Source organism: Ranitomeya variabilis, chromosome 4 (assembly GCF_051348905.1).
Source record: "Ranitomeya variabilis isolate aRanVar5 chromosome 4, aRanVar5.hap1, whole genome shotgun sequence".
NCBI lineage: Eukaryota > Metazoa > Chordata > Amphibia > Anura > Dendrobatidae > Ranitomeya > Ranitomeya variabilis.
In genome coordinates this window covers 653,907,411-653,934,976 of record NC_135235.1, presented here as the reverse complement: position 1 = coordinate 653,934,976, position 27,566 = coordinate 653,907,411, and the positions used below count along the sequence as shown (strand labels likewise).

General features: G+C 47.3%; 1 protein-coding gene across 1 annotated transcript in view; it reads left to right on the top strand.

Moving 5' to 3' along the window:
• Nucleotides 1–1,772: 1,772 nt before the first annotated feature.
• Nucleotides 1,773–27,566, top strand: part of LOC143767439 (uncharacterized) — a 100,252-nt gene continuing 74,458 nt past the window's right edge. Inside the window, exon 1 of the mRNA XM_077255776.1 lies at nt 1,773–1,802. The gene's annotated coding sequence lies outside the window, so the exon portion shown is untranslated. The remainder of the gene's footprint in view (nt 1,803–27,566) is intronic.

Sequence of the window (27,566 nt, the reverse complement as noted above, 5' to 3'; positions counted from 1 at the left end):
ACTGTTCCTTTCTGTGACCGGGAAGTTTCCGCAAGATCTCCTCTAGCAAAGTCTTTCAGGTAGTATAAGCGGGGTATATTTTAGGAAGATGGATGCTTTTTATTCTGAGAGTAAATTGTGCAGTGACACCAACCAATATAATATGCAAGGTATTGAAGTCTCAAGTAATTCTCTATTAGTTAGTCAACACTGCCACCTGGTGTTGCTACTGAATAAAGCAGCAAAGTTTCCTTTATATAATTATGTGCTAACTTCACAAATAAAAAGATTTCAGAATTGCTTCATACGATTTCCAGCAGATTAAATAAAATGTTCCAATCTCCTTTGCCGGATGTATGGCAGCAAATATGTAGCAAAACTATGTCCACAATACTTCAGGGTATTCACCTCACCCCTAAGGTCCCAAAATGGCTGCTGTTCTTCCTATGCTTATTATTTTTAAATCCCTCAGGGAGGCCGTGGGGGCCCGTCCTATCCGGTACTCACACCACCGCACTCCCAAAGCAGGCAGTCACAGCCGAGTCCTCTGAACGGAGACCGCCACTTTCCAGGTACCACTGGCAGCGCCTGTCCACAGAGCCGCCGGCGAGGATCTCAAAATGGCCGCTGCTCCTTCTGAAACTTTCCTTAACAGGATTCCACGGGTTGTACCAGACCGGAGCACACTTTGCAGCAGTTCCTCTGAAGTCAAGCGGTTACTGCCCCTCTGGAGCCATGGTTCGGGCCACAAAGTGACGTCAGGTAAGTATAGGAGAATGTGCAGGATGGCGGGAGCTCAGCACCGATGCATCACCACACCCCCAATGAAAATTCATAGTTTGAAAGTTGCGAAATTTTCAAAATTTTTGCCAAAATTCCAATATCTTCACAAATAAAAGCAAAAAATATTTACCTTAAATTACCGTAAACATTAAAGTGAACCTGTCGCCTCGTTTTGCTGCTATAAGATGCGGCCACTGCCTTTCGGAGCTTATCTACAGGATTCTGTAATGCTGTAGATAAGCCCCCGATGTAACCTGAAAGATAAGAAAAACAAGTTTTATTATTCTCACCCAGGGGCAGTCAATCAGTCGCGGTCCGGGTCCGGCGCCTCCCATCTTCTTGCGATGACATCCTCTTCTTTGCTTCCTGTCGCGGCTCCTGCGCAGGCGTAATTCTCTGCTCTGATGAGGGCAGCGTTAAGTACTGCAGTGCGCAGGCGCTGGGCCTCTCTGACCTATCCCGGCCCCTGCACACTGCAGTATTTTGCTCTGCCCTCAACAGAGTGAAAAATTACACCTGTGCTGGAGCCGAGACAGGAAGCAAAGAAGAGGACATCATCGCAAGAAGATGGGAGGCGCCGGACCCGGACTGCAATGCCCATTGGACCGGACCGCAGCGGGACCGCCCCTGGGTGAGTATAATCTAACTCGTTTTTCTTATCTTTCAGGATACATTGGGGGCTTATCTACAGCATTACAGAATGCTGTAGATAAGCCCCAAAAAGAAGTTTCCACATCTTATAGTGGGAAAATGAGGTGACAGGTTCACTTTAAGTACAATGTGTCACAACAAAATAGTATCAGAATCACTGGGATCGAAGCGTTCCGCAGTTATTACCTCATAAAGTGACAGTGGTCAGAATTGTAAAAATTGGCCTGGGCATGAAGGTGAAACAGCACCATGACAACCAGCACAGCAGAGTCCTGCATACACTGAGACCCTGATCATGTGACCCCTGACTCCTCCCCTCCTGTGACCTCATCACAGGTCCTGTGCGCACAGAACAGCCATATATGTGGTGTGCGGCTCTGCAGGTGGAGGTAGGTGCTGGAGATCCCCCATTACTGGGCAGGGGGCAGTAACCCCTCCATCCCCGGAGATAGTGCCCCCAGCTCCGCCATGTGTATATGTACAGTAATAGGACGCTGGCTGTGCTCATGTATACAGGGGAGGGCGCTCTGGTTTGGGGACAGATGACGCTTTCTCTCTGGGGTGGAGATTTAGAGAGGACGGTGCTCTCTTTGGAGCGCTGCACCCGCTGACACTGGAGGAGCCCAGAGCGCACACAGTGTCAGTGCATACGCGCTCTCATCGCTCTCAGGATACTTTGATATCACTGAAGTATCTGGGTGCTGCCAGTGCTGAGATTTAATGCTCGTACCCCGCATGTTTGGCACCTCTTGCACAGCCAATAAACATGCGGGATTGTCTGCTAGTCACTGTAATGCTGTTGCCGTCATGGTGGTGGCATTACCTCATCAGAGGTTATAAAAGGTCCGGTACCGCCACGCTCTGCTCACTGATGCCATTGCACAGCTCAGGAACAGGTGTGATTGGAGGGAGAGAGTAGTTGTACAGATCTGTGTGTGCACAGTTTCAGGAGTCGGAGTCCTCTAGTGTTGATGCTGAACCACCATACGAAAAGTCCTTCTAAGGACGATCCTTGTGCTTTGCTGTTTCTATGAGAAACATCGTGCATTTAGCCTAGAACAGCTGCTGGAGCAGGGAGAATGGCTGAATACTGCCTCTAGGCAGGGCTTAGGGCATTGCAGTCAGTTGCTAAATATATAGCTGCTGCAGGTGACCACAATTTGTTCGTTTTTTGTCCAAAAATTTACTTTTGTCATCCATACAGTTTAATCTGCTTTGTGTGAAATTACTGTGGTTTTAAATAAAATAAAATAAATACTGTTACAGGTGACCACTTTTTAAAAAAATTATTAACTCCTTCACGACATGCGCCGTACTAGTACAGCGCATGTTGTGTCTCCCCCTTTGATGTGGGCTCCGGCGCTGAGCCCACATCAAAGCTGTTTTGTACAGCTGACATGTGTGTGAAATAGCGGCAGGTGGAATCGCGATCCACCCGCTGCTATTAACTAGTTAAATGCCGCTGTCAAACGCTGACAGTGGCATTCAACTACCGCTTCCGGCCAACAGGCTGGAAATGCGTGCATCGCCACGTCATGTGATCAGGGGTCAGCGATGCGTCGGCATAACAACCAGAGGTCTCCTTGAGACCTCTATTTTTGTCGATGCCAGATTGCTATAGCAATGCAGGGATTCAGCTACTTAGGAGCGATCTGAGCATCGCTTCTATGTAGCTGAGCCGATCAGGCTATGCCAGCTTCTAGCCTCCCATGGAGGCTATTGAAGCATGGCAAAAGTTAAAAAAAATGTTTTAAAAAATATGAAAAAAAAAAAAAAATTTAAATCACCCCCCTTTCGCCCCATTCAAAATAAAACAATAAAAAAAATCAAACATACACACATTTGGCATCGCCGTGTTCAGAATCGCCCGATCTATCAATAAAAAAAAAAAAGGATTAACCTGATCGCTAAATGGCGTAGCGATAAAAAAAATTCAAAACGCCAGAATTACGTTTTTTTGGTCTACGCGACATTGCATTAAAATGCAATAATGGGTAATCAAAAGAACATGTCTGCACAAACGTGGTATCATTAAAAATGTCAGCTCGGCACACAAAAAATAAACCCTCACCCGACCCGAGATCCTGGAAAATGGAAACGCTACGGGTATCAGAAAATTTAGCATTTTTTTTAATTATTTTTTTTAAGCAAAGCTTAGAATTTTTTTCACCACTTAAATAAAAAATAACCTAGACATGTTTGGTGTCTATGAACTCATAATGACGTGGAGAATCAGAGTGGCAGGTCAGTTTTAGCATTTAGTGAACCTAGCAAAAAAGCCAAGCAAAACACAAGTGAGGGATTGCACTTTCTTTGCAATTTCACCACACTTGGAATTTTTTTCCTGTTTTCTAGTACAAGACATGGTAAAACCAATGGTGTCATTGAAAAGCACAACTCGTCCTGCAAAAAATAAGCCCTCACATGGCCATACTGACGGAAAAATAAAAAAGTTATGGGAAGGAGGGGAGCGAAAAACTAAAACGCAAAAACAAAAAAGGGCTGGGTCTTGAAGGGGTTAAAATTATTTTCAATGAATAAAGGAAACAGTTTCCAGAGACCTATTAATAATAAAATGCATGTGGTGTGTAGTAAGAGACAGGGAAGTGGAAATGCTAACGATGTCGCACACAGACAGCAAGAACGTAGTGGGGTTTGACTGCTCCTATTGCTGTAGCACAAAGCTACATGCTCATCCGTGGCACATAGGTTCCTGTCCCACTTTGTAAGAAGGCACAGTACACCATTTCTGAAGCTAGACCAGTGCAAACAGGTGGTCAGTTGGAAAGCAGATGATGCTTCCAGCATGCTTGCCAGCACCACCCAGTCTTCCACATGGTCCAGTCTCACTAGCCAAGAGTCTGGATCACTTAATCCTCAACCTGATCCTCCTTTCTCCCACCATGTCAATTCCCAGGAGACCAGTGATTCCACATTAGGACACTCCGAGGAGATCTTTACATCATCATTTCTTGATTATGGCTAGACATGGATGAATTTCAATGTTTGGTTCGGCTCATGATCGCCGAATTTACACTATTCTCAGATTTAATCACCGAATATAGCCGACCTGGGTTCAAATCCCATCACGGACAACATCTGCAAGTAGTTTGTACGTTCTCCCTGTGTTTGCGTGGGTTTCCTCCGGGTTCTCCGGTTTCCTCCCTCATTACAAAGAAACACTGATAGGGAGTTTAGATTATGAGCCCCATCAGGGATAGCGATGATAATGTATATAAAGTGCTGCGGAAATGTTAGCACTATATAAAAAAAAAAAAGATTATAAAATAAAGATTATAAAAGATCAAAAAAATGTCACCTGCCCAAAAATGGTAAAAATATAAACGTCAGCTCGACCCACAAAAAACAAGCTCTCACATGACTCTGTTGGCCGAAATATGAAAAAATTATAGCTCTCAAAATATGGTGATGTAAAAACTATTTTTTTCAATAAAAATAGTCTTTTAGTGTGTGACAGCTGTCAAACATAAAAACCCAATATAAATCTGTAATCGCACCGACCCGAAGAATAAAGTCGCCTAATCACTTATACCTCATGAGGAACGGCATAAAAAATAAATAAAACCAATTCTTCACTTGCTGTTGATTTTTTTTCATTCTGCCTCCCAAAGATCGCAGTAAGGCTTGGTGCACATTTATCTCTGAAATACATGATTCAGAAAGAACCTCTGGCAGAAGATTCCCTATAATAAGGCAGATGGAGGCACTGTGGGCGCCATAGGACCTGTGATCCGGCAGTGTCCATCTTTTTAGGATTGCATAATAGTGCAGTCGGCCACAGTTTTGTGCACTTCTGAAAAAAGGGAACCGCGGAACAGAGGCCAGACGGAGTCCAGAGTAACTCTGCTGCCTCATTATAGTGAATGGATCCATCGGGGGTTTTATCTGAATCCCGTAATTCAGAAATTTAGATGGAAACCGCAAAGTAAGTGCTTAGCGTAGAGCGCCGGAAAAATGTGATTCCTAACGTTATGTAAAATGTTCCCAATAAAATCTTCCAATCAATCCACAAAAAAAGCAAGTCCCCACTCAGATCTGTCATCTGTTAATAGAAATATAGGGGGCTTCCACATTGCTGGTAGTACAAAAGCTCTGGAAAAGCGAAATGGCTCCTCACCCGCCAAAAGAAATTCAGCAAATTCTCATCTCTCAAATCCAAATTTAGTGCCCACAAGTTTGACATTTCTGTAGTGATGACAGCCCGCCTATTTTTCAGGTGCGTGTCTTCAAAAGCATGAGCTGGGCATAATGTACTGGTCACTACAGCGTACTGGTCACTACAACGGCAGTTTGCAATTTTCACTCTGTAATGTCCACTGCTGCCTGTCCCAAAGGGCTCTAGTTTCCAAAATGGTGTCACTTGTTGGAGGTTTCCACTGTTTAGGCACATCAGGGGCTCTCCAAACAGGACATGGCAACTGCTAATTATTCCAGCATATTTTACATTTAAAAATTCAAATGATGCTCCTTCCCTTCCGAGCACTGCCGTGTGCCCAAACAGTAGATTTCCCCCACATATGGGGTATCGGCATGCTCAGGAGAAATTGCACAACAAAATTTATGGTCCATTCTCTCTTGTTACCCTTGTGAAAGTAAAAAAAAATTAGGTATGAAGGAAAATTTTTGTGAAAGAAAAGTGCAGCGCCCCCACTGCCGCAGGGCCGAGGGGTACCCGGTACCGGGCCTCTGAGTCTCTGCTCTGGAATTGTCACAGTGGCTAGACCCGGTCCGTGACCCTGCTGAGGGACGCACAATGAATGATGGTGGTATGGTGCTGATGTTATGGTGCGGTGTAGTGCCGGTCGCGGTCAATAACGAGGACACCAGGTTGCAGTCTCTTTACCTCTTTACTGAAGGTCTCGAGGTGTCCACTCCAGGGCACTGTTAACCGGGCTGTCTGAGACCAGCCGGTCCGAAGGCACATCAGGAGTCCCCTTAACAGGTGGGAATCAGCGTCTACCTTCTAGCGCTTGTGTGTTGTAGTCCTTCCCTGCTGAGCACCCCGGGATAGTCCTCACAACTGATTCTGTCTGTCTCTGATGCTCGTTCTCTCCGTCCCCCAGATGATATGGCTAGGACGCACCCGTATGACGGGGTAGGCCTGGAGTTCTTCCGGGACTCTAGAGTCGCCCCTCTCCCGCAGCTGCCTCCGTTGTCTGCTTAGGTGTTTAAGTGAGGCAGCCAACCTATAATTGGCTGCCCTGCCATGGTTTGAAGTAATACTTCGTTGGAGGACGTTGCCTCGGTCTTACAGCACAACTCCTTCTGGTCCTGTTGCCTCTTTGCTGTATTCCTGCTTTTCTCACTCAGCACAATAAACCTCGCTTCTTGTCCTTTCTTAGGAATCTGTCAGGATCCCATCCCTGACAGGTCCTCTCTCTAGCTCTTCCCAGTGACTTCTCTCTGTCTTCCTGTCCAACCCCCAGTTTTACCAGAGTGTGAGGAGTGGCCTACTAGATAGAACCACTCCCCCTGGTGGCCGGAGTGTGAAGTGTAATGTGAGTGTTACCTGATCAGGTGAACTCCTTTAGTGCAGTCAGACGTAACATCACTCCCCTTAGTGGCAGAGCGACATTACTGCAACGACCAGGACTCTGGGGCGCTGCACTCCCCCCCGGTTAAATCCAGTACTCCCGGACTGGGAAAACAAGAACAACAATACATGTTAACAGAGAACACACAATAATTTGAAATATCATAAACAATTAAACATAACAGTGCTTCCCTTTATGGGAGGTGAGGACTTCTTGAACGTTGCGAAAGTTAGGTCATGCACAGTTTATGACTCTCAGTTCAGTGGTTGAAACAGCGGGGACCCCGGGTAAACAAAGGGGTCCCCTTTTAGAAGTTTTTGGAGCAATTCACTGTCCATTACTCCGTTGTCCATTTTTAAAACCTGTAACAGAACATAGTAACATAGTAACATAGTTAGTAAGGCCGAAAAAAGACATTTGTCCATCCAGTTCAGCCTATATTCCTATATTCCATCATAATAAATCCCCAGATCTACATCCTTCTACAGAACCTAATAATTGTATGATACAATATTGTTCTGCTCCAGGAAGATATCCAGGCCTCTCTTGAACCCCTCGACTGAGTTCGCCATCACCACCTCCTCAGGCAAGCAATTCCAGATTCTCACTGCCCTAACAGTAAAGAATCCTCTTCTATGTTGGTGGAACATATGCACACAAACATTTTCAACTAAATAGCAGCCCTCATTAATACCTCCAAGTTTTGTAGCGGAGGGGAGTTTGATTCTGAGTGCTGCGTGTGGACCTTCGCAGCGCAGGGGTCGCTATTGACCTAACAGGGCCCGCTATGCTTGCTACCGCTGGTGTAGTGCACTGTCTTCTGGCTACACTTCTAGTGAGTCTGGGTAGCACTGGCAGGCTAGAGCTCTCAGGGCTGCTGCTACCAACAGTGGGTACGACAGATTCGCCAATAGCAGAGGGAGGACTTGCCATTTCAACGGTTGGCATGGCATCTTCAGGTCGGATCTGCTGAGCTTGCTGAGGCTGCGGGGCCGGATGATCTGGTACCACCCTTGTTTCTGGTGGGTTCGGCTGGGGGAACGTTAGAACAGGTACCACGATGGCCTGATTTATCTGAGTCCAGGACTGGGGAAAGTCACCAAGGACAGTGTGGATCATCTTCTCCTTTTCCACAGGCGGGGAGATTCCTGGAGCCGTTTCCCTCTCTCTCAATTTATCAGGGCAGATCTTAAGGTGATCCCTGGATATCGCTGTCGAGGTCTCCCCTCCGTCCTTGCTGATGAGACAGACCTTCGTGTTGTCGAAATCAGATGGCAGGATGGTATACGGTTCCGCTTCCCATTGGTCATCGATCTTGTGTAGTCTCCTCTTTCGTTTGAGTACTTGCTCACCAGGTGACATGGGAATCGCAGGAGCGTGCTGGTTGTAGTCCCTTTCCTGTTTTTGTACCCCAAGAAAATATTTACTGACAACTCAATAATTAATTTTTAATCAAATTCATTTTATTTTTATTAAAAGGACATTACACAACAAATATCATTATTTTATTAAAAATTTTTACCGTTAAAATAACTGAAGATATATAAAAGTATATAAAAAATATATATAAATATATAGACTGTATGTGGCATTATAGATATACAATTGGCTATAATATAATTGATTATATTAATATTAATTGTTCACATCCCGGCACATATATATGTCATATATAATAATTTTTTATGATTCACATTCACAAGTATTTGCTTGATGTGTTTATATTTATATAAATTTTAGAGTGATTACTTTTTCAGCCTTTTCACATATGATTTTGTAAATTTTGTGTTTATTATAAATTTTCACTAATTATTTATGATTATATATAGAGATATTTATTATTAATGCACAGTATTTACTTTAATACACTACATAGACACATCCACTTTATATCTGTTAATATTTACTTGGGTCATTAATTATCACTTATTGGTTTACATAATATCCGTTTTTTATATTTCATATCTTTTATATTTATTTATATATTTATTTGACTTTTCCAATTGTATATCAACTAGGTGCTTGTATTTGTATTATTTATATATAGATTTTGTCTCCAATTCTTCTGCATATTTTATTGCATGTGCACATTATGGCCGGTTTATGACTGTGTTCTAAATATTTTATGTACATATAGCCTTGATTTGATTGCATTTGCACTTTATGTGGTTTATTGTCACTCACTTTGCCAGTCGATTTTTGTGTACCACAGCCCCCCCACATACAGTCTATAGATTTATATATATTTTTTATATACTTTTATATATCTTCAGTTATTTTAACGGTAAAAATTTTTAATAAAATAATGATATTTGTTGTGTAATGTCCTTTTAATAAAAATAAAATGAATTTGATTAAAAATTAATTATTGAGTTGTCAGTAAATATTTTCTTGGGGTACATGTTTGTTGTGCAATATTTACTGGATAGATTATATTTTGAGAATTGTTTGGTATTTCTTTTCTATATAGGATTTTTTTCCTTTCCTGTTTTTGCCTAGCTTGGGCGAGACTTCTTTCTACGCACTCCTGTACTTTGCGGTACCTTTGCTGCCTTTCTACATCCCAATCTGCATCCGGTGAGGTATCTTCGGGGACTAGGACCCCCTAGTCCAGATCAACGGGTAACTGGCTAGACCTTCCTCGCATCAGGTACGCTGGAGTGCAGTTGGTAGAATTTACTGGGATGTGATTGTATATATCCACCAAGTCAGGCAACTTTGTCGGCCACAGGTTCCGTTCTTCCACGGGCAAGGTCTTCAATAAGTCAATCACCACTTGGTTCATCTTTTCGCACATCCCATTGGTTTGAGGATGGTACGGTGTGGTTCTGATCTTCTTACACCCGTACAGTTGGCAGAACTCTTGGAACACTTCTGCTTCGAAGGCTGGTCCCTGATCGGTCAGTACCTTCTCCGGGTAGCCATGGGGCCTACAAAAGTACTGCTGGAAGGCCTTGGCGGCAGTCCTGGCCATTAGATCCTTGACAGGTACAACCACCAAAAATCTGGAGTAGTGGTCTACGATGGTAAGAGCGTAGATATAGCCTGACCGGCTAGGTGTCGGCTTCACATGATCCAGCGTGACCAGCTCGAGCGGCCGTTTGGTGATGATAGGCCGCAGGGGAGCCCGTAGGCTGTCACGGTCCTTCCTGCGTAGGCTACATGGACCGCACTCCTGACACCACTTCTCAATGGCTCTCTTCATGCCAATCCAATAGAACCTCCCTCGGAGCAGTCTCTTTAGCTTCCTCCATCCGAAGTGTCCGGCTCCATCGTGGTAGGCTCCCAGAACCATGGGCGCATCCCACCTCGGTACCACTATCTGCCACACCAGTTCATGAGTACGTGGGTCGATGCTCCTCCGGCACAGCTTGCCATCATGGATAAACAGTTTGCTTCTCCCCCGCCACAGCTGTTGGGTCTCCTGTGGATCATCTGGGCCGGGATGCAACCCTGCCTGCGTCAAGAGCTCTTTCACCCGACGGACCGCGGGGTCACCATCCTGGGTTTCCGCCCACCCGTAGTGGGGCAGGGGGTTCAGCGTGGCATCCGGTTGGTTCTTGTGCCTGTTCCTCACATGATGGGAGTTCTGAGTGGCTTTAGGGCGATGGAATGCAGGTAGCTCCACCTCTTCAAGTGCCTCCGGGTCTTCCTCTGCTTCCGGCAAATTGGGCATTCGAGACAAGGCATCAGCATTTGCATTCTTGTGTCCTGCCCGGTACTTGATGGTGAAGTTGTAGTTGGACAGCCGGGCCATCCACCGCTGTTCCAAGGCCCCGAGCTTGGCGGTGTCCAGATGTGTTAACGGATTATTATCCGTGAAGACAGTGAATTTTGCTGAGGCCAGGTAGTGTTTGAACCTCTCTGTCACGGCCCAGACGATGGCAAGGAATTCCAGCTTAAAGGAACTGTAGTTGTCAGGGTTCCTTTCCGTGGGACGAAGTTTCCTGCTGGCGTAAGCGATTACCCTCTCCTTGCCCTTCTGGACCTGGGACAGCACGGCTCCCAATCCTACATTGCTGGCATCCGTGTACAGCACAAACGGTTGGTCGTATTCGGGGTAGGCCAGTACCTCTTCTCCCGTCAGTGCCGACTTCAAGCAAGTGAAGGATCCTTCCAGCCCCTCGTTCCAATCAAATGGGGTGTTCTTCCCCTTGGTCTTCTTTGATTGGCCCACCAACAGGTCTTGCAAGGGCGCGGCCTTCTTAGTGAAGTCCTTAATGAACCTCCGGTAATAGCCTACCAGCCCGAGGAATTGCCGGACTTCGTGGAGGTTGCTGGGCTTCGGCCAATCCTGGATCACCGTGACCTTGTCGGGGTCTGGGGCCACTCCTTCAGCGCTCACCACATGGCCCAGGTACTGCACTTTAGGTTTCAGCAGATGACACTTGGACGGTTTCACTTTTAAGCCAAAGTTGGACAGAGCTTCAAACACCTCAGCCAGGTGTTTCAAATGGTCTTCGTAGGTCTTAGAGAAGACAATGACATCATCCAAATACAGCAGTACGGTTTCAAAGTTCTTGTGCCCCAGACAGCACTCCATCATCCTCTGGAACGTCCCCGGGGCATTGCACAATCCAAAGGGCATGTAGTTGAATTCGCAGAGACCCATCGGTGTCGTGAAGGCCGTCTTCTCTTTGTCCGCCTCCGCCACGGGAACCTGCCAGTACCCACTGGTGAGATCTAAGGTAGAGAAGTAGTTAGCAGATTTTAAAGCAGCCAGAGACTCCTCCATCCTGGGCAGTGGGTATGCGTCCTTATGTGTAATGCGATTCAACTGCCTGTAATCAACACACATCCTCATTGTACCATCTGTCATGATTCTCAATGGCGAGAGAACATAGCCCAGCATATATAAGAACTAGCTCTTGGAAGATGGAATCTAAACTGACCATGAACTAAACCTGCCGCACAATTAACAGTGGCCGGGTAGCGTGCCTACGTTTTATCCCTAGACGCCCAGCGCCAACCGGAGGACTAACTAATCCTAGCAGAGGAAAATACAGTCCTGGCTCACCTCTAGAGAGATTTCCCCAAAAGGCAGACAGAGGCCCCCACATATATTGGCGGTGATTTTAGATGAAATGACAAACGTAGTATGAAAATAGGTTTAGCAAAATCGAGGTCCGCTTACTAGATAGCAGGAAGACAGAAAGGGCACTTTCATGGTCAGCTGAAAACCCTATCAAAACACCATCCAGAAATTACTTTAAGACTCTAGTATTAACTCATAACACCAGAGTGGCAATTTCAGATCACAAGAGCTTTCCAGACACAGTAACGAAACAGCAGCTGTGAACTGGAACAAAATGCAAAAACAAACAAGGACGAAAGTCCAACTTAGCTGGGAGTTGTCTAGTAGCAGGAACATGCAAAGAAAGGCTTCTGATTACATTGTTGACCGGCATGAAACTGACAGAGGAGCAAGGTTATATAGAGACTCCCACATCCTGATGGGAACAGGTGAACAGAGAGGATGATGCACACAAGTTCAATTCCACCGGGGGAGCCCAGAATCCAATTTCACAACAACCATCCTTCTTTTTAACAAGGACTAATGGAGCTGCCCAGGGGCTACAACTGTCTCTCACCACCCCAGCCTCCTTCATTTCTCGTAACATGTCCTTGGCACACTGGTAATGAGCTGGGGGTACAGGGCGGTATCTCTCTTTTATGGGTCGGTGATCTCCCGTGGGGATATGATGTTGGATCCCTTTCACCTGCCCAAAATCTAAGGGGTGTTTGCTGAATACCTGCTCGTACTCGTGGACCACCCTGTAAGCCCCTTGTTTTTGATGGGATGGGGTAGAGTCAGTGCCCACATGCAATTCCCGACACCAATCTTTCGAGTGCCCTGCAGAACCGTTGTCCTCCGCCACGTTTGACGGGACCAAGGGTTCAGGTGTCTGTATCACATTATTATTGACAGCGAACAGTTTGGCGAGCGTGGCATACTTGGGGAGGTGAACCTCTTCCTCCCCACAATTGAGGACACGTACGGGCACCCTCCTCTGGCGGACGTCGACCACCCCCCGAGCCGTCAGGATAGTGGGCCTATTGTCCGAATACACGGGTTCTACCAAGGCCTGGTAGTCTTTACCCCTGAGGCCTATGGCTGCCCGACACCATATTAACATCTCGCTCCTGGGGGGTACCGCGATGGGGTTTGAATCACTCACAGTGACACGACCAATCTCACCACCAGTCAGCTCTACCTGCTGTCTCTGCATCAGAGCTCTGATTTCTTTTTGCAGGGCACGTTGTTCACTGTGGCCAGCGGTTTCTGCTACCTGTTGCAACAAAACAATAACTTCTGCAAGGCAATTTTCTATAACATTGGTACCGATAGTCATCATGGGATTACATTCTCGGTGGTCAATATCAACAATTACAATTCCTTGGGCTTTCAATTCCACCCGCCCCACTTTGATGGTGGCCTCTTTATACCCCACTTGTGGCAATGGCTGCCCATTACTGGCTATTATGGTGAAATCGTCATCGGGGCCACGAGTAATATCGGTGTCCTCCCAATACCGTTTATAGAGTACGTAGGGTATAGTCGTCACCTGAGAACCGGTGTCCAGCAAAGCATTCAGGGGGATGCCGTCAACCACTACAGGAAGAACTGGTCGCCCTCCAATGTATTTGGCTCTCCAATGCTGTGGGCCTGACCGTCCTACTCCTGGGGGTTGGCCCTTTGCCCCAGGGGTTGCTCGTTTAAAGAACAGTACCTTGCAAGGTGGCCCACCTGATGACAGCGGCGGCAGATGGGTCGTCCATCCTGATGGAAGCGATCGTCAGCCCGGCCTCAGGTCGGCGGAGTCCTCCTCTGTCGCATCCAAGGAACATCCTCCGGTCTGGAGGCCAGCTGGATCTTCTCCTTGGGGGCCTCCTGTAGGGACTGCACCATCCGGGCCAGGGCAGCAATGCTCTTGGTCAGCTCCTGCATCTGGAGGCGGAGTCCTGCAGGGGAGTCGTCTACTAGGCTCTGGGCATCGGCCTCGGCGGCGACTGGGACATCCGACGCCACCTCCTGGTGGTAGGTGAGAGCGGGACGCCTGGCTAGGCTGTCGCTCCTGCAATGCCTGGATAGCTTTATCCTTGAATTGCGCAAAAGTCAAGTCCGGATTTTGCATGGCCAGGAAGTGCAATTGGCCCCGTTGGTGACTGCACAGGAGCCCCTCAATGAACCGCTCCTTCAGGAGTTTATCCTCATCCTGCATGCTGTCGGGGTCACTCTGCTTAATGGCCCGCATCGCCTCCTGGAGATTAAGGGCATAGTCCCGTAAGCTATCCTGCGGTCTCTGTTTGCATCCATAGAAAGTCAATTTAATTTCTGTAGCTGTACGGGTATCGAAAGTGGCTTTAAGCTTTGCAAAAACCTGCTGTGCTGTTCCCTTATCCGCGGCGGGCCAGGACTTCACTTCTCTCAGAGCCGCTCCAAAGAGTTGGCCGATTATCATATGAACCTTCTGAGGCTCTGTCAGGGGATAGAACTCGAGCAGGCTGCAGATCCCTTCTTTAAAGTCAGTGAACGCATGTGACTCCCCGGAGTATCGCGGGAGCCAGGCCGCTCCGGGCAGGTATGGCATAGAGAAGGGCATTATGGCCTTTGTGGTAGCGGCAGTGTCCGACTGGCTGATGGGGGCAGCGGGCTCCGGGGCTGCCAGTGGTGGTATTAGGGCCGCGGCTTCGCCCGCTGCGGGGACCGGAGCTGCCCCTGCGTCCACGGCTGCAGCCGCCACCTCCTCTCCTCCCGACTCGGACATGGCTGTTCCTTTCTCCCACTAACCTGCTGGAGGTCGGAGTTCCTCTTCCGGGATTGGCACCTTCCCGCGCTTTCCCGTTCCGCGCTTCTTTTGGGCCGGTTCCGCCCACGAAGCCAAGGCTCCTCCCTCCGTGCGCGGCAATGGCGAACCGTGGCGGGAACTCTTGGTGGCAGTTGGCAACACATTCTTTGCAATAAATCACAGTCCAAGCACAATAAATCACAGTTCCAAGGCACACATGACCTGATTCTTCAGGCTTAAGTACATCCTGTTCGTGACGCCAAGTTGCAGCACCCCCACTGCCGCAGGGCCGAGGGGTACCCGGTACTGGGCCTCTGAGTCTCTGCTCTGGGGTTGTCACGGTGGCTAGACCCGGTCCGTGACCCTGCTGAGGGGCGCACAATGAATGATGGTGGTATGGTGCTGATGTTATGGTGCGGTGTAGTGCCGGTCGCGGTCAATAACGAGGACACCAGGTTGCAGTCTCTTTACCTCTTTACTGAAGGTCTCGAGGTGTCCACTCCAGGGCACTGTTAACCGGGCTGTCTGAGACCGGCCAGTCCGAAGGCACATCAGGAGTCCCCTTAACAGGTGGGAATCGGCGTCTACCTTCTAGCGCTTGTGTGTTGTAGTCCTCCCCTGCTGAGCACCCCGGGATAGTCCTCACAACTGATTCTGTCTGTCTCTGATGCTCGTTCTCTCCGTCCCCCAGATGATATGGCTAGGACGCACCCGTATGACGGGGTAGGCCTGGAGTTCTTCCGGGACTCTAGAGTCGCCCCTCTCCCGCAGCTGCCTCCGTTGTCTGCTTAGGTGTTTAAGTGAGGCAGCCAACCTATAATTGGCTGCCCTGCCGTGGTTTGAAGTAATACTTAAAGTCTCTTACTTTCTCGGCGTTCCGGCCACCGACTGTTTGCACCTCAGAAGGACGTTGCCTCGGTCTTACAGCACAACTCCTTCTGGTCCTGTTGCCTCTTTGCTGTATTCCTGCTTTTCTCACTCAGCACAATAAACCTCGCTTCTTGTCCTTTCTTAGGAATCTGTCAGGATCCCATCCCTGACAGGTCCTCTCTCTAGCTCTTCCCAGTGACTTCTCTCTGTCTTCCTGTCCAACCCCCAGTTTTACCAGAGTGTGAGGAGTGGCCTACTAGATAGAACCACTCCCCCTGGTGGCCGGAGTGTGAAGTGTAATGTGTGTGTTACCTGATCAGGTGAACTCCTTTAGTGCAGTCAGACGTAACATCACTCCCCTTAGTGGCAGAGCGACATTACTGCAACGACCAGGACTCTGGGGCGCTGCAAAAGCAAATGTTTATTTTTTCTTTCCACTTTCCAAAAATTCCTGTGAAGCACTTGAAAGGTTAATAAACTTATTGAATGCAGTTTTGAGCACCTTGAGAGGTGCAGTTTTTAGAATGATCTCATTTCTTTGCATTTTCTGTCATATAGACCCTCAAAGTCACTTCAAGTGTGAGGTGGTCCTTAAAATAATGGTTTTGCAAATGTTGTAAAAATGAGAAATCACTGGTCAACTTTTAACCCTTCTAACTTCCTAATGAAAAAAAATTATTGCTGATGTAAAGTAGACATGTGGGAAATGTTTATTAACTATTTTGTTCGATATGACTGATTAAGGGCATAAAAATTATAAGTTTGAAAATTGCTAAATTTTTCACCAAATTTCCATTTTTTCTCAAATAAATGCAAGTTAAATCGAACAAATTTTACCACTATCATAAACTACATTATGTCAAGAAAAAACATTCTCAGAATCACTGGGATCCCTTGAAGCGTTCTAGAGTTATGACCTCATAAAGTGACAGTGGTCAGAATCGTAAAAATTGGCCTGGTTATTTAGGTGAAAACGGGCTTAGTCTCAAGGGGGTTAAATAAATAATTAAAAAACGGTGTGGGGTCCCCCCTATTTTTGACAACCAGCCTTGCAAAAGCAGACAGCTGAGGGCTGGTATTCTCAGGCTGGTAAGGGGCCATGGATATTGGCCGCCCCAGCCTAATTTTAGCATCCCGCAGCTGCCCAGAAAAAGCACATCTATTAGATGCGCCAATTCTGTCACTTTGCCCAGCTCTTTCCACTTGCCCTGTATTTGTGGGGTTGTTGTCACCTTTGTATTGTCCGGTGACCTGAAGCCCACGGATTACTAATGAGATACCTATCCATTACTAATCCTATAGTTGTATGGTAAATAAAGACACAGCCAGAATAAAGTCCTGCATTTGAAATAAGACTAAATACAGTTTTCCATTATATGCTTTTTGCGCTTAGGCATGTGACGGCGCACAGGGGAAAGGACCCGTTTAGGATGATAAGGAGCACAGGTGTCAGCACAACATTCGGCTGTCCCTACCACAGGCCTCCGAACGAAAAAAAAGTTAACAGCCACCCACACACAGGCTCAAACGTAAAACAGGCACATCCCTAGGTTGCCTGCCATTGAAATGTTGCCGTTTAGCCTTGTGGACATGGAGGATTAACACCGACTCATGGCCTCACTACGCCTCCGTGCGCATTCTGGAGGGCACAAACAGTGCCCCCTAGCTGTAACAGGGGTCACTGCTTCACATATCCTTCCCTCCCTGTTCATACCTGTGGGGTTGAACATTTATCACCACGTATGGGTGAAAGACAGGGTATCGGTATGCCCCTGTGACATCCCCCACTCGACACTATATTAAGAAACCAAAGTAGGGACTGGAACCATCGATCTGCTCATGCATCCTTCCCCTTTGCGTTTCTCCTCTATATTTCATTACGGGACCACCCCCCCATTCTCCATTGCAACAGCTTAGCCCTCTTTTCTGATTAACTGCAGATTTGGGCCAGTTTCGGGTGGTCTCGACCTTGTTTTTTTGGGGTTCTCTAACCCCACGGGTCATCCTGTCACCTAAGTATCTGCTTTCGGGCCCCTGGTACCATTTCCTCTGTACCCTTACCCGTGCCTCAGTGATTATATTACGCTGAAACTCCACAGACCACTCTGGCAACTCCGAGCATATATCTGTATTACGTTGCACCCGAACCTGAGCCTCCCGACATTGCTGTCTAGTGAGCGCTCTATCTAATTTACCCTGACCCCCGGCCCCATCCTTGACCGGTGCCAGAGGGTTCCTCGTGCTCACGTCCTCAGTCACCTCTGCGACCATACTCTCCCGGCTCTTCTCATCCCTGCGTCTTTTATATCTGCGTCTCTGAAAGGGACCCTGAATCTGAGCTGTCCCGACCTTACCAGGGAACATCTCCAGCTCAGGGTTCAATGGGGTCCCCACGACCTCTACTGCCACAACCTCTAGGGGAAGCTTATCGGGGTTACACTCTAACCCTAAATTGGCGACCCCTGTGGCATACATCTTAGGATCTTCGGGTTCTACCCCGAAACAACATCTTTAGTTTCTCCTGCTATTACCTCTAGGGGGAGCCTATCGGGATTACATTCTGTCCCTAGGTTGGCGACCCCTATGGCAGGTATCTCAATATCTTTGGGTTCTGCACCCGGTACAACACTTTCCGTGAAAGAGTTGACCCTGGTTTCCCACAGGGACCAAAACAGGGACAAATCTCTCCCAAACGCAGCCCCATATGGAAGGGTCTTTGCCACTCTCACCACATGCTTAATGTCCCCACATAGTGTGGAGAAATTAACCTCCGCGGTTGGGTACTCCCGTATTTCCCCGTGCATACCCATCACCTCCACTTTCGGTCCTTTGGGGTTGTCCCTGGCAAGGGACCGATGGACCAGAGTCACTTTACTCCCCGTGTCCAGGAGAGCCTCTGGTCGGCATCCATTCACAAGTACCTGGCACAATTCTGGTTCGCTGCTGGCTGTTCCCGTAGTGGTGACTGAGACTGGCTGGGCACACATAGACTCCTGACCGGTGTTCCTACAGTCCATGGGCTTAGATGTCACCGAACAGTTACTAGCCACATGCCCGGGCCCTGGTGCAACATCCTGAGTGGACTTATACCGCTCAATCAATTCTATCAGCAGTTCCAGGTTGCCTAGGTCCCTTAGCCCGACCCAACGCTGCATGGCGTCTGGCAGAGTCCTCACCATCCGATCAGCCACGATTCTCTCCATAATTTCAAATGGGGAAAAAAACTCAGGCTGGAGTCATTCCTCCACGAATTGCAATAAGTCATTTGCTTGAGACCTGGCAGGCTGAGTCTCTACATAGGACCACTGGTACAACCAATGATCGCCCCTTACCTTTGGGGTCTCTTCAGGACTCTGCTGTTCACCCCCTATTTTAGGGGTCTCCTTTTTAACATGGTGAAGCTCTGCTAGCTTCCACTGCAGCGCCTCTTGCTGCCGCTGCTGAAACTGCAGCTCTTGCTGCTGCAGAACTTCTTGCTACAAACGCTGGAACTGCAGCGTCTCTTGCTGAAGCCTTTGCTGATTGAGCACAACCTGCTCCAAAAGTTCCTCCATTTCTCCAGCAGACTTGCACAATGATCTACAGCACTCTCTGGGGTATGCCGTTGTTCACATGGCGTGCATTATTTCCACCATATGTGATGCTGCGGTAGGACCATACGCAGTGAACTAAGCAAGTTCAAACAAAATGTTCCTTTATTGTGTTACTTCACACAGTCTATTAGCAATACACAGTAAATGGCTTCTTCATCGAGACCAATGGAAAATACACAGTACACGGCTTCTTCACACAGTCAATTAGAAATACAATGTAAACGGTTTTAGTTTTCAGTCCCTACACAGGCCATAATGGAGAAAAAAAGAAAAAAGAAAAAAAGAAAAACGATGGCCACGTAGAAAGAATGCACACCCAAAAGGATATAGACTAAATGGTCAAAAAATGCAAAAAGTTTATTGAGAACAGAGACCAATACACACAATAAAAACATATTAAAATCTGATAACCACACCCCTGGTCCCAGGATAGATATTGAACAACAGACAGTACAAATATGCTGACGATGTTATAACGCACAAGAGGGTAATCGGTAATATACCACACAACAATAATTACGGTACAGTGCTATATAACCTTAAGCCCTATATAAGCATGATATAATATCGCTCAGAGAGTTGAAGGCCCAGGTATGACAATATTATAAAAATGCCAAGATACATGAGGTCTGGGCGTCCCCAGACAACCTATAGGGGGCCCCAATCAATCAAATGGCACAACAACACCGGTAAGGTATAGCGCAGAGAAAATATATATGAAAAGCAATAAAAAATATATATAAGGGGTAGCCTAATAGAAAAATCCTGTAACCCTAATCATGACATGGTACTCATGAAAATAAGGTAAAGTGCCATAAAGATGAGAGGAGCACAAGGGTAAGAAATAAATTACCCAACCCAGTAGTCCAGTCTGTAATGTGGGCCGTCAGCTGTCAAGATGTAAGGGTAAGAAGGGGCGATCCCGGGATCCAAGAGGTGTGGAGGGGAACCCCACGCGTATCGCTGCTAAACGCAGCTTCGTCAGGGGAATTTTGAATTGCACCCCTATTATTATTGTATATATATGGTATTGATTCTTTTCCCCAATTGTGGTGCTCCCCTGCCTATTAATATTCTGCCTACACAGGCCAGACTTCCCTTTGTGCAGTTTCCCTGGGGTGACCGCCCGCCGGTACCAAGTCTCTTTACTCACGCCGTGCACCATACGCTATCCTCCGGATTGCAGCCTGGCAAACACAAGACAGCCAGGGACACAGGGTGTCAGTCCCCTTGGTTCCTCTTGCCCCTGTGTTGCTCCACGAAGAAAGAGCTCTGCAGACAACTGTTCTGTCTGCTTCCAAACCAACACTGACTCACCTCCCCCTCTACTACAGGGCTTTTAATCAGTCACTGCTTCACCATTCTAATTACAGATAGAACTTTTTCTACAGTACGCCATCATGGCCTCACTATGTCTCCGTGCGCATTCTGGAGAGCACAAACAGTGCCCCTAGCTGTAACGGGTCACTGCCTCACACCGCGTATGTGTGTGTGCATGTACCTTTTGTTCCTAATGAAGCCACACCCCGAGTGGCAATACACATGTCATATGCGCACACACAGATTGTACACGTGTATTGCCACTATGAGGTGTGGCTCATCAGGGACAAAATGTACTTTTCTCATACCCCAAGATCAGACAACAGAGCAGGTGGAGGCGTTGGTCTGCTCCTTTCACCCAAATGTACCTTCTAAGTTATCCCCCAAGTACCCTCACTTGTATTCCCGTCCTTTGAAGTCCATGCTGTCAGACTCTACGTCCCCTTCTCCATGCGAGTGGCGGTGGTGTATCGTCCTCCTGGCCCCTCTCATCAGTTCCTGGATCATTTTGCCACCTGGCTTCCACACTTTCTCTCCTGTGACACCCCCACCCTTATCATGGGTGATTTCAACATCCCCATTGCTTCTCCCCTCTCCCCATCTGCTTCTCACCTTTTATCTCTAATCTCCTCTTTCGGCCTCTCGCAGCATACTAACTCTCCAACGCATGAAGATGGAAACTCCCTTGACTTGGTCTTCTCCCGACTTTGCTCAGTGGATGATTTCACAAACTCCCCTCTCCCGCTCTCTGACCACAACCTTCTTTCATTCTCTATCAAGAACTGCCATCCCGCTCAGGTCACCCCCACTTTCCACACTTATAGAAACATACAGGCCATTAACACCCAGAAACTTATGACGAACTTGCAGTCCTCATTGGCCCCAATCTCCTCCATCTCATGTCCTGATTCTGCTCTGAAGCATTACAATGAAACCCTGCAAAGTGCCCTGGATGAAGCTGCTCCTCCTATACATAGAGCAACTCGACACAGACGGCGACAACCGTGGCACACACTGCAAACACGTTTCCTGCAGCGGTGCTCCAGGAGCGCCGAACGTCTGTGGAGAAAATATAATCTACCCGAAGATTTCATCCATTATAAGTTCATGCTAAAAACATACAACTCTGCCCTTCACCTCTCCAAACAAACCTATTTCAACACCCTCATCACCTCACTGTCCAATAACCCTAAACGTCTCTTCGACACTTTCCAGTCCCTACTCAACCCAAGAGAGCAGGCCCCAACCACAGATCTCCGCGCTGACGATCTGGCCAATTACTTCAAAGAAAAAATTGACCACATCCGACAGGAAATCATCTCCCAATCTCTTCATACCAGGCACTGTCCTCCCTCCCCCACTGCATCTAGTTCACTCTCTGACTTTGAACTAGTTACAGAAGAAGAAGTAAGCAGGCTCCTTGCATCTTCTCGTCCGACCACTTGCACCAGTGACCCCATTCCGTCACATCTCCTCCAGTCCCTTTCCCCGGCTGTCACCTCTCACATAACAAAAATATTCAACCTTTCCCTCTCTTCCGGTATTTTTCCCTCCTTATTTAAGCATGCCATCATACATCCATTACTTAAAAAACCCTCCCTTGACCAAAACTGTGCCGCTAATTATAGACCTGTCTCTAATCTTCCCTTCATCTCTAAACTCCTGGAACGCCTGGTCCACTCCCGTCTTACCCGCTATCTCTCAGATAACTCACTTCTCGACCCTCTTCAATCTGGCTTCCGCTCTTTACACTCTACTGAAACTGCCCTCACTAAAGTCTCTAATGACCTACTAACAGCTAAATCTAATGGTCACTACTCCATGCTAATTCTCTTGGATCTTTCCGCAGCATTCGACACTGGATCATCAGCTCCTCCTCACTATGCTCCGCTCCATCGGCATCAAGGACACCATTCTCTCTTGGTTCTCCTCCTATCTCTCTGACCGATCCTTCACTGTATGTTTTGATGGTTCCTCCTCCTCTCCCCTTCCCCTTACTGTTGGGGTTCCTCAAGGATCAGTCCTAGGCCCCCTCCTCTTCTCTTTGTATACTGCCCCTATTGGACAAACAATCAGTAGATTTGGTTTCCAGTACCATCTCTATGCTGACGACACCCAATTATACACCTCTTCTCCTGCTTTCACTCCGACCTTCTTAGAAAACACCAGTGATTGTCTTACCGCTGTCTCTAACATCATGTCCTCCCTCTATCTGAAACTGAACCTGTCAAAAACTGAACTCCTCGTGTTCTCTCCCTCTACTAACCTACCTTTGCCTGACATTGCCATCTCCGTGTGCGGTTCCACCATTACTCCCAAGCAACATGCCCGCTGCCTTGGGGTCATCCTTGATTCCGAGCTTTCATTCACCCCCCACATCCGATCACTGGCTCGCTCTTCTTATCTGCATCTCAAAAATATTTCGAGAATTCGCCCTTTTCTTACTTTCGACTCTGCAAAAACTCTTACTGTCTCACTTATTCATTCTCGTCTGGACTTTTGTAACTCTCTACTAATCGGCCTCCCTCTTACCAAACTCTCCCCGCTCCAATCTGTCCTGAATGCTGCTGCCAGGATCATATTCCTCACCAACCGTTACACCGATGCCTCTACCTTGTGCCAGTCATTACACTGGCTACCCATCCACTCCAGAATCCAGTACAAAACTACTACCCTCATCCACAAAGCACTCCATGGCTCAGCACCACCCTACATCTCCTCTCTGGTCTCAGTCTACCACCCTACCCGTGCCCTCCGCTCCGCTAATGACCTCAGGTTAGTATCCTCAATAATCAGAACCTCCCATTCCCGTCTCCAAGACTTTACACGTGCTGCGCCGATTCTTTGGAATGCACTACCTAGGTTAATACGATTAATCCCCAATCCCCACAGTTTTAAGCGCGCCCTAAAAACTCATTTGTTCAGATTGGCCTACCGCCTCAACGCATTAACCTAACTATCCCTGTGTGGCCTAATAAAAAAAAAAAAAAACATAATCAGGTTCCTCGCATCATGTTCTCATACACTTTATGCAGTCAGTAGCCCTCTGTGTCTGTACTGCTACATACTTAGGCAGTTAACTGGTTCATGCAGCTTTACATGAACACCCGAGCCTTACACTATGGCTGGTCCAAATAACTAAAGCAATTGTTACCATCCACCTCTCGTGTCTCCCCTTTTCCTCATAGTTTGTAAGCTTGCGAGCAGGGCCCTCATTCCTCCTGGTATCTGTTTTGAACTGTGATTTCCATTATGCTGTAATGTCTATTGTCTGTACAAGTCCCCTCTATAATTTGTAAAGCGCTGCGGAATATGTTGGCGCTATATAAATAAAATTATTATTATTATTATTATTTGCAAGGGGCTCTTAAAATCATCTATGTTTGAACATAAATCACTTTAATACCAGTCGTGTGAGTTAAGTCAGCGTCTCATGTGGCCTCATTGCTCTTATGTACAGAAAAAAGTTTCAATAAACTTGCATGAAAGTCCATATTGCTGACGTGCTCACTAAAAGTAAAACAATAGGATACCGGATGCTGCCACAGCGCATGCGTGAACACTTCAGACCGAGATACAAAAAAGGTTTCTTCGCTCGTGTGTAAATACATCCTGGCATGAGAAACTTTCACGCATGCAAATGATGGCTCACACATCTGTAATAAATTTCGGGGTATATGCGTATGTGCTATTGGAGCGCCCCCAGACGCAGGACCGCGGGGCACTCGGTACCGGGCCTCTCGGTCTCAGTTCTGGGGTTGTCACAGTGGCTAGACCCGGTCCGTGACCCTGCTAAGGGGCGTCCAATGAAAGTTGTAAGTGGTGGTGCGTGGTGCAAGTCGCAATGAATAACGAGTACACAGGGTTGCAGTCTCTTTACCTCTTTACTGAAGGCTTCAAGGTCCTCAATCCAGAGTACAGTTAACAGGGCTGCAAGAGACCGGCCGGTCCGATGGCACCTCCAGAGTTCCCTTTGCAGGTGGAAATCTGTGCCTACCTTCTAGCGCCTGTGTGTTGTAGTACTTCCCTGCTGAGCACCACGGGATAGTCCTCACAACTGTTGTGTCTGTTTCTGATGTTATTTCCCACAACTTACCGTATGTCTGTTCTGATGTTCTTATCCGTCCCCCAGATGATATGGATAGGACGCACCCGTATGACGGGAAGGCCTGGAGTTCTTCCGGGACCCTAGCGTCGCCCCTCTCCCACAGTTGCCCCCTATGTCTTCTTAGGTGATTTTGGTGAGACAGCCAACCTAAAATCAACTGTCCTGCCTCTGTTTGAAGTATTGCTTGGAGTCTAATACTTCCTCAGCGTTCTGGCCACCGGCTACGCGCCTCAATAGGATGTTGCCTCGATCTTACAGCACGACTCCTACTGGTGTTATCTCCTTTTTGCTTTGATCTCGTTTCTCACTCTCCACAATAAACCTCGCTTCTTGTCCTTTCTTGAGATACCGCCGCAATGTAGTGCAGGCACGGTTCCTTAACGTTCTTTCCTGTTCGCTAGGCCTCTGTCAGGATCCCACCCCTGACAGGGACCCCCCTGAATCTTCCCCTGCAACACCCTCTGCCACAGGATGTTGCTTAGTTCCAACCCAGTCAGCTTTCTGTCTAACTTTCTGTCTAACCCCCAGTTTTACCAGATTGTGAGGAGTGGCCTAATACATAGCGCCCTTAGCTCCCCCTGGAGGCCAGACTATGAAGTGTATTGGTGTCTGTGATACCTGGTCAGGTGAACTCCTTCAGTGCCATCAGATGTACCATCACTCCCCTTAGCGGCGGAGCATCAGTACTGCAACGACCAGGACTCTGGGGCGCTGCACTATGACATTGCAGTGCCAATAACTATCGCTCAGTAAGTGTAAGAAGTAAACAAAATTATGCAAGCATATCAAAGTCTAGACCTGCCCTTTGCCATCAACACAATCAACAACCCACTCCTACTAAAAATCCTCTTTTCCCTTGGCATCAAAGGACTTGCCCTCTCCTAGATATCTTCATACGTCTCCAAACAAAATTTAGTATCTCCCACTCCCACACTACCTCCTCATCCTTCCTTCTCTCTGTTGGTTTCCCTCAAGGCTCTGTTCTGCGATCCCTACTCTTCTCCATCTATACCTTTGGCCTGGAACAACTCATAAAGTCCCATGGCTTCAAATACCAGCTATATGCCGATGATACTCAGATCTACCTGTCTGGCCCAGATGTCACCTCTCTGCTGTCCAAAATACCTGAACGTCTATCAGCCATAACCTCCTCATCACTCTTCCTGAAGCTCAATGAGGACAAAACCGAACTCATCACCTTTTCTCCATTCCACTTAACCCACTACTTGATCTATCACAATAAATTATTCACGCTTTCCTAACACAGACCTACAATGCTGTCCATAAAATCTGTCTCCTCAATCTATATCTCTGGTCCTCCCAATACATTCTTCTCTCCTCTATACTAATGTGTTCCTCACCCAATTGCCTCCAAGACTTCTCACGAGCATCCCCATGCTCTGGAATTCTGTGCCACAGCAAGTCGACTATCTGCCAATTTCTGAACTTTCAGATAGAACTTGAAACTACATATCTTCAAGCAAGCTTCCAACCTGCACTGATGCCACTGCCAACTCATCACAGCCTGTAATAACCCCCGTTGTCACCTCCGGAAGCCACAGCAACCCCGCTCACCTACTGTGTCCTTTCCTATTTTCTAGTAGACTATAATCCTACAAGGCTAGTGCCCTCTCCACTCCACACCAGTCTGTAATTGTTAGTTTGTTCACTGTAATTTAAATTTATATTTTGTATGTAACTCCTCCTATCTCTCTGACCGCTCCTTCACTGTATCTTTTGCTGGTTCCTCCTCCTCTCACCTTCCCCTTACTGTTGGGGTTCCTCAAGGATCAGTCCTGGGCCCCCTCCTCTTCTCTTTGTATACCGCCCCTATTGGACAAACAATCAGTAGATTTGGTTTCCAGTACCATCTCTATGCTGATGACACCCAACTATACACTTCTGCTCCTGATATCACGCCTGCCTTTTTAGAAAACACCAGTGATTGTCTTACTGTTGTCTCTAACATCATGTCCTCCCTCTATCTGAAACTGAACCTGTCAAAAACTGAAACTCCTCGTGCTCTCTCCCTCTACTAACCTACCTTTGCCTGACATTGCCATCTCCATGTGTGGTTCCACCATTACTCCCAAGCAACATGCCTGCTGTCTTGGGGTCATACTTGATTCCGAACTTTCATTCACCCCCCACATCCCATCACTGGCTCACTCTTCTTATCTGCATCTCAAAAACATTTCTAGAATTCACCTTTTTCTTTCGACTCTGCAAAAACTCTTACTGTTTCACTCATTCATTCTCGTCTGGGCTATTGTAACTCTCTACTAATTGGCCTCCCTCTTACCAAACTCTCCCCTCTCCAATTTGTCTTGAATACTGCAGTCAGGATCATATTCCTCACCAACCGTTATTCCGATGCCTCTACCATGTGCCAGTCATTACACTGGTTACCCATCCACTCCAGAATCCAGTACCAAACTACTACCCTCATCCACAAAGCACTCCATGGATCTGCACCACTCTACATCTCCTCCCTGGTCTCAGTCTACAACCCTACCCATGCTCTCCGTTCTGCTAATGACCTGAGGTTAACATCCTCAATAATCAGAACCTCCCACTCCCGTCTCCAAGACTTTTCACGTTCTGCGCCAATTCTTTGGAATGCACTACCCAGGTTAATATGATTAATCCCCAATCCCCACAGTTTTAAGCGTGCCCTAAAACCGCATTTGTTCAGACTGGCCTACCGCCTCAACGCATTAACCTAACTATCCCATTCAAAAAACTTAAACCATAATCAGGTTCCTCGCATCATGTTCTCATACACCTTATGCAATTAATAGCCCTCTGTGTCTGTACTGTTACATATTTAGGTTGCTTGTGAGCAGGGCCCTCATTCCTCTTGGTATCTATTTTGAAGTGATTTCTGCTATGCTGTAATGTCTATTGTCTGTACAAA